Here is a 7,868-nt window from a genome sequence, read left to right on the forward strand (position 1 = left end):
GCCTTTCGGAAGGTTGTTTCCCGCGCGCGTATTTATTTTAATACCAAAAACACAATTTAAATTTGACGAAGACGCGATATCGCGCTCCGTATGCCCAATTGATTATTAAATTTCTCCGCCTCGCCTATACAAATTTTGCGTTCGAACGTCGGACGCAATGTACGCCCGACCGTGTCGATGTCTCGCCGCGGACAAAAAAATTTGTCCGACGGGTTCAAATCCCACTCCTGACACCACTTGTCGCGTGACTACCCTTGGTGAACACCGTAGGGTAACACGGATGACCGATTGCGAGACTTTACACTCCCGAGGCGAAAACTCAATGGCGGATTCAAGCTCAACACAAAGTTAAACGCACGGGAGGCCAGACGCAACGAGCTCCACAGCCTTATCTATTAAAATGAAACACCCAGGAAACTGCGTTCAAATATGTACAGAAAATAATATAAGGATTTATTATTGAAAAGTAATAACAGTGAAAAAAACACGCGCCGGTAATACTAATAACTAAATCGGGACGTCCCCACACGACTGATATCAAACACAAAACGAGGGAGATTAATTACGAAAAGAACACGTCACGTCGTTCAAAATGTACGCGGATTCGGGCTTATCTGGTCTTTCGTCGTCTTTGTGGCTGCCGTCCAACACCGCTCCTTTCGGCCCGATCGCACACCTCGCTCCAAGTTCCACGGCCCTCTGCGTCCGCCTCCAAGCGCCACCAGGCCTCGTCGGTCCAACGGCCCACACACACCACGAGCTCCTTTGCTCCAACGGTCCACCGCAGGGCTGCACGAAGCAACCAAAACCAAGTGCCAACTGCCAACTGCAACGAGCTGTGGTCACGAATGTTCAACGAACCGTGTCCTGTGCCAACTCCGACGAACTGTGCAACGAACCGTGTCCTGTGCCAACTGCCACGAACTCTGGTACGGAACTGTAACAACGAACTCTGCGACTCAACTCTCTCAACTCTGGACTCCACTCGAACTCGAACTGCCGAAATGGCGTCCGACCGTCGCCTATATTGGTGGCCGATGACGTCACATTGGCGCGCTCCTCAGCCAATCATAGCCTCCCAACTCGCCCAGGTCACGCCCTCTGCGGCATGCGACTCCTGACATCTCCCGTCCGTGACCCCGCGGTCCTGGTGTAACACGTGCCAGCGAGGTTGGTAGGCCTTTGAGGTGCGCAGGCGAGGTTTGTAGGCCTTGGAGGTGTAAACGGTGGCGGTGTATTGTGGCGGTGTTCTTGGCCTGGTGGTGCCCATTTATTACGAAGTCAATGTCAGGGAAAGGGAATTATTTAATGTTGCACTAAGGACCTAACTAATGTTTATGTGGTTTGCAGTGCCATAAAGGACAAAGGTTTGATTACTAGGTGATACTCACAGGGGCGTTACCTTTAATCCCTCACTATTTAACACTCGAATCTCCAGGTAGATCCACACTCATACATCTTACCCCGACAACCGCCTGAACATCAATAACTTATTACATGTAGAGTCCCTGTCACGACAGCCGAATACCTACCTATTCAGATCTACCTAGCTCTAGATGTTGCATTACCAAATTCATAACAGTATCAGTTCATGTGTCCTTAAAACTTGCTCTTCTGCTCTTGCACATCCTCTTCCTGCTATTTTCACCCGATAATCTGCCCGGAATCATCTTCCATCTGCTTGCAAGTCAACCAACATCAGCACATTACATAACCAAAGTAGAAAAAACTGATCCCCTCAACATAGACCTGTGAGCTTACTTATAATCATCATCAAGGACATTAAATCCATCATCACAGTTGATATGAAACCTTTCCTTTTCTTTAACTGCCTCATCTCAGATCACCAATTCAGTTTCAGACCAGGTCACTCTACCTTGAACATGCTGTTCCTACTTTCCTAACAACTTAGAGTCAGGTCAGTGTTTGGGACTGCCACTGGGGGCATATAACCCAGTGCTACCTGCCGAATGGTCAGGTTGTCGGCCACTAAACCGACACCCCTCATAGGCTTTGCTAGTGGGTAGGGTGACTGCGACACCCTGCCAGGACTAAAAACAACACCTGACAAAGGACGGATTATCTCCCTTTGGGGACACATTAGCTCCTGTCGTCCATCGGAGGAATGTTACGCCAGGTGTCACATCTGCTGGTATTAGGTGGAGGACGTTAAATATCCTACAGTGTCTTTAACGAAGAGTAGGCAAGTTATCATCGATATCCTGAAACACATTACTGCTTGAATGTGCAGGGGCATCACATCAGCAGCAGAGTCATGCCTCAATAATGATGGAACTAGTGAGCCATTCTTCAAATAAGAGAAAGAGAACTCTCTCTGAGGTTCAAGATGACCTTTTGCAGAAAAATGAATCCCTGTTGTGTGTTTTGTTTGATTTGTACGTTTGGCCTTTTTATTCGGAATTCTTCCACCAGTGTGTCGGATTCAATAATAAAAACAAACAAATGCATTGCTATGACAAAAAAGGAAGAGCATATTTTGATATTTCACACCTTCGGCCCTTGATGTCCTGTCCCACCAGGTATCCCAATAGGTCCTTCAATACCCTGATGGAGAAGACAACATGAGAAATAAGACACGTTTTAGGGTAGATAGGTTGAACAAGCTGTTTTGGAGGATAATTTGTAGAGAGAGATCAATGCTTGTGAAATGATGCTGTGCAGGAGGGGACAGAGGAACGATGAGATGTGCTGAAGAAGTCAAAGGTCAGCAATTAAGGAAGCAAATGAAGAGAGGAGGAGGAGGGAAAAGAAAACCAGAAGTCAGCGATAATGAAAGAAGAGTGTAAGAACACAAGAACAGGCCATTTTCCTTATAACACGTGTTAAGGTTGAGAGAAACTGCATACAAACTATGACCTACTGGTGGTCCTGTTGCCCCCGATTTTCCCTTCACACCTGGAAACCCAGGTGATCCAGCTTTTGCACACAAGCCAATGGGCCCTCGTTTTCCTTTCAACCCCGGAAGGCCCTGGTGCAAACAAATGAAGGAGGTGTGTAAATTAGCAAGGTTACACCGGTATACATTTGTTTTGCAATCGTGGAATAACTCGTATGAGCTGTGCACAACCACTTACCTTTTTACCCTTTTGTCCTAGTGTCCCATCACCTCCCTGACTCCCCTCCTCTCCCTGCAGGTGACAGAGGCAATAAAATCCTGAAATATTCTTCAAAAATGTTCTGTAGAAGTTCTACAAACTCAATAGAATTTTTATGGAACCTAATGAATTCTATAGAACTCTGGGGAGAGATCGGTTGTTCCATATAATTTGTTAGACGTTCTATAGAAGGTCCATTTATATAACTCTGCAGAGAATGGGTGTTCTATAGAATGCATTAGATGTTCTATAGAACTTGTCCATGTACGTTTTCTACAGTCCTTTAGGAACAATTTCTATAGAACAGTTCCCGAGAAAATCCATATAAATTTTCTATAGACATTCTGTAGAACCTGTCTATAAAAATTTTCTACAGACATTTTGTAGAACCTGTCTATATAGATTTTCTATAGACATTCTGTAGAACCTGTCTATAAAAATTTTCTATAGACATTTTGTAGAACCTGTCTATATAAATTTTCTATAGACATTCTGTAGAACCTGTCTATATAAATTTTCTGTAGACATTCTGTAGAACCTGTCTATATACATTTTCTGCAGACATTCTGTAGAACCTGTCTATATAATTTTTCTATAAATATTCTGTAGAACCTGTCTATATAAATTTTCTATAGATATTCTGTAGAACCTGTGCATATAAATTTTCTATAGACATTCTATAGAACCTGTCTATATAAATTTTCTTTCTATAGACATTCTGTAGAACCTGTTATATATAAATTTTCTATAGACATTCTTTAGAACCTGTCTATATAAATGTTCTGCAGACATTCTGCAGAACCTGTTACATATAAATTTTCTATAGACATTCTGTAGAACCTGTCTATATAAATTTTCTATAGACATTCTGTAGAACCTGTCTATATAAATTTTCTATAGACATTCTGTAGAACCTGTCTATATAAATTTTCTATAGACATTCTGTAGAACCTGTCTATATAAATTTTCTATTGACATTCTGTAGAACCTGTCTATATAAATTTTCTATAGACATTCTGTAGAACCTGTCTATAAAAATTTTCTGTAGACATTCTGTAGAACCTGTCTATATAAATTTTCTACAGACATTCTGTAGAACCGGTTATATATAAATTTTCTATAGACATTCTGTAGAACCTGTCTATATAAATTTTCTACAGACATTCTGTAGAACCTGTCTATATAAATTTTCTATGGACATTCTGTAGAACCTGTCCATATAAATTTTCTCTCAACGTTCGATAGCATCTGTCTTTAAAAATGATATAGTACTTTTGGACCAAATTACAGACTTGCCATTTAATATGGAATATTTTTTTTTTCTTGACTTGGGTTTACTTTCTGAACTCGGTATATCAATCTGGTGAGTTTCTTTTACGCTTCGGTGATTTCTTTGTTAAAATAACCATGTCACTGATTGTCTGTCGCAGCAAGAAGTCAATAACAGGATTATATCACAGGTGGTATGACAAAATGTACGGACAGGTACATTTGACGATTCGCTTCACAATCGGGTATATAAGGGTTGTTGCGTTCTGTATTAGTGGAAAACAACTGCTGCACGTCTACAAAAGTTATTGCCGCTTCCCCTGGAGATGGTCCGTCAACTCGACAATGCTGTTTGTCATTTAGTGGTGGCTTTACGAAATTCCGGCATGAAACAGCGTGCTATTGCTCGGCAGTATGGCATCACTCAAGGTCAGGTGTCCAAGATCCTGAAACAAAATGCTAAGTCGGGTGTCCCTACTCCAATACCGAGGTCAGGACGTCCCCGCAGAACCACAAGGAGGGATGATCGCCAGCTGCACCGGTTAGTCCGCAATGGCCGTACCAAGTCAGCTAATCGGCTTAGGGCTGAGTGGCAGGAACTGACAAATGTGCCTGTATCCAGAAGGCTAGTCAACCAACGACTGGTTCAAGCAGGCTATCATGCCAGGCGTCCCCTGAAAAAGCCACGTCTGACCAGACAACACCGCCAGCGCCGATTGCAGTGGGCCAGAGAGCACCGTCAATGGCAGCCAGGACACTGGAATCACGTGATCTTCAGTGACAAGTCTAGATTTCTGGTCTATCGTCAATATGGCCGCGTCCGAGTGCGCAGACACGTGCATGAAGCCGACAACGAAGATTTTATACTGCCAAGAGTCAGAGCTGGAGGTGGTGGGGTGACCGTTTGGGCTGCTTTTCATGCAGGGGGCAAAACTGACCTGGTTGTTCTGAATGGAAACCTGAACCAGTTCAAGCACATGGCCATTCTGGAAGAAACATTGCTTCCATTTGCTCGTGCAGCCTTTCGAGGAAACTTTGTCTTCCAAGACGACAATGCACGGCCTCATCGTGCTCGCATGATCCAACACTTTCTTGCTGACCGTGGTGTAGAGCATATGGAGTGGCCTGCATGTCCCCGGATATGAATCCGATAGAGAACTTGTGGGCAGAATTAACGCGTCAAATCGACAACTTGGACCAGCAGCCTGCCTCTGTGCGTGAATTGCAGCAGGCTATTGTCACTGCATGGCAAGCTATTCCTGTCCAAACCTTGGCAAATCTCGTGAACAGCATGCCTCAACGTGTACGTGCTCTCCTGAATGCTCGTGGGGGTTACACGAAGTACTGAACTGTAATTTTTCTGTCCGTAACCCCAGTCGTAATTTAACTTTTGTTTTTGTTAAGAAAATGTTTTGGCTAATGTGCAAAATGAAGAGATACTTCTGGAAAACGCACAGAAGTTTAACACAGTACTGTCCATGAATTGAGTTTGATATCAGTTTACATCACTTTCAAGGATCAATTTATTTGCTTCGAAATGTCAAATGTGGTTTTTGTTTCTTTTAAAGGTTACATTAACAAAATCTAGAATAATTTCAACATAATTCCAATGAACTTTTGGTTCTAAGTCATCTTGAAAAGTAAGTTCACCCCCACAAAAAAAATGTTCCATATTAAATTCCAAGTCTGAACTGTTCCGTATAAATTCTTTAGAAAATTTCTAAAGATGTTCTATAAAACTTGTCTATAGAAATTCTAGACGACTATAGAATTTCAATAGACAGGTTCTACAGAACGTCCACATAAATTTTAATGGATTTCTATAGAACATTGTTTGCAGGGAAGATTAGGAACTGCACTCGAATCCTCAGTATCCCGTCACATGTATGACCAACACTTCACATTCCGTATTCCTCCGTGACATGTGCGGACTTGTATATTTCAGTTGATTTTGCAAGAAGGTTGTTGTATTTCGGTGTACACCCTCCTTTCTAACAGGCTGGTTCTCTTTAGCAAAAGGGCAGACCGTTATTGCTTTCGAAACATCAGGTTCGCAAAAATAAAAAGCGATGAAATGCTTGAAGGAAAACAATTCCGCCACATTAGCTCTTCATTTTCTTCACACATCGGGGGTTTAAAACACATGTCCGGTGAAATCGGAGGTAGTGGGACATTTAGGATAAATACAAAATGGCAGGTGGGGTTGGGGGAAAATATTCACAGATTCTGCCATTTTGCATGAACCGTATGAAAATGGCCCCAACATGTCGTAAAATAATTATTTATTTAGATTACCTGATATGTGTCAAAATTATATCAGTTAAAAAAGAGCAATGTTAAGAATTCATCCCGTTCAGTTGTTTTCCCAATGGAATGGCTGGGTTTTAATTAAATCAAAGGCCTTAATTAAAATCCCAACTTAATACCCCATGAAACTACAAGGTGTACCTTTCGTCCAATGGGGCCTGCAGGTCCACGCGATCCCTGAACACCCTGTAATGGCACACACATGTTTAATGAAATAATTCAGCACTGTAATCAACATAGCTGAATTAAACATCAAACACATCAGGGTTGAGTGTGGTCTCGGCCTCCAAGTGACCTGGGTCTCATGACAATGACTCAACAATGTGTTTTATGAACTAAAATTGTAATTGGAAAGTAACTGAATCAAGCAGATTCGAGTTTGGAGGATAATATCCTTGTTGCGTTGCCCTCACTGTTGTCGGTTCTATTCTCACACCTGCTCAAGGCGTGCATGACGTGTTCAACATTATTCACCTTTGCTCCTGTAATGCCGATGTCCCCTTTCTTGCCCACCGGTCCTGGTGGCCCCTGTTTGCACCGAAGGGGTAAAGGATATAAGCATTGTGTAATTTGCGTTAGCTCAAGCAAACGGAGTGAGAAAAATTAGGGCCCAGGCTGAAAAAACAAATCATCCATTTCTACACAAGAAAATGAAATGGCTTAAAGGATTAAATATAAGAGGGAAAAATACGAGACAAGATGCACATTCTGTGATACTAAGGGCATTAAGAGTTTATTTATGACGCACTGCAAGACTTGTTAATAAACAAAACAATTCCAACTGAAACCAGCAGAGTGCACCGGTCACCATGTTACCATCAAAAACTTGATAACCATCAATCAGCTGCGACTTTCTTGACAGCTCTCATTCCTGTATTCATTGCTCATTCATTCTTTGTTGTCATTCTTTATTTCCTGTCTCAATCTTTAGTGTTTATTTGCTGCCACTGGGAATTTATGTACAAGGACATTTCGTCAGAATATACAATACATTTAGGAACTAAAACATCACTCGGCAGAGGGCATACCTCTTCCAGGCTGAATAGTTTACGTCCACTAAGTTTACGTCCACTAAAACATCACAACCTGTCCACTAAGTTTTGTCAAATCCTTCCATAATATTTTGAGATATCCTGTTCACAAATAAACAAACAGACAGACAAACAGGTATTAAAC

This window comes from Myxine glutinosa, chromosome 13 (genome assembly GCF_964187855.1).
Source record: "Myxine glutinosa chromosome 13, kmMyxGlut1.1, whole genome shotgun sequence".
NCBI classification, from domain to species: domain Eukaryota; kingdom Metazoa; phylum Chordata; class Myxini; order Myxiniformes; family Myxinidae; genus Myxine; species Myxine glutinosa.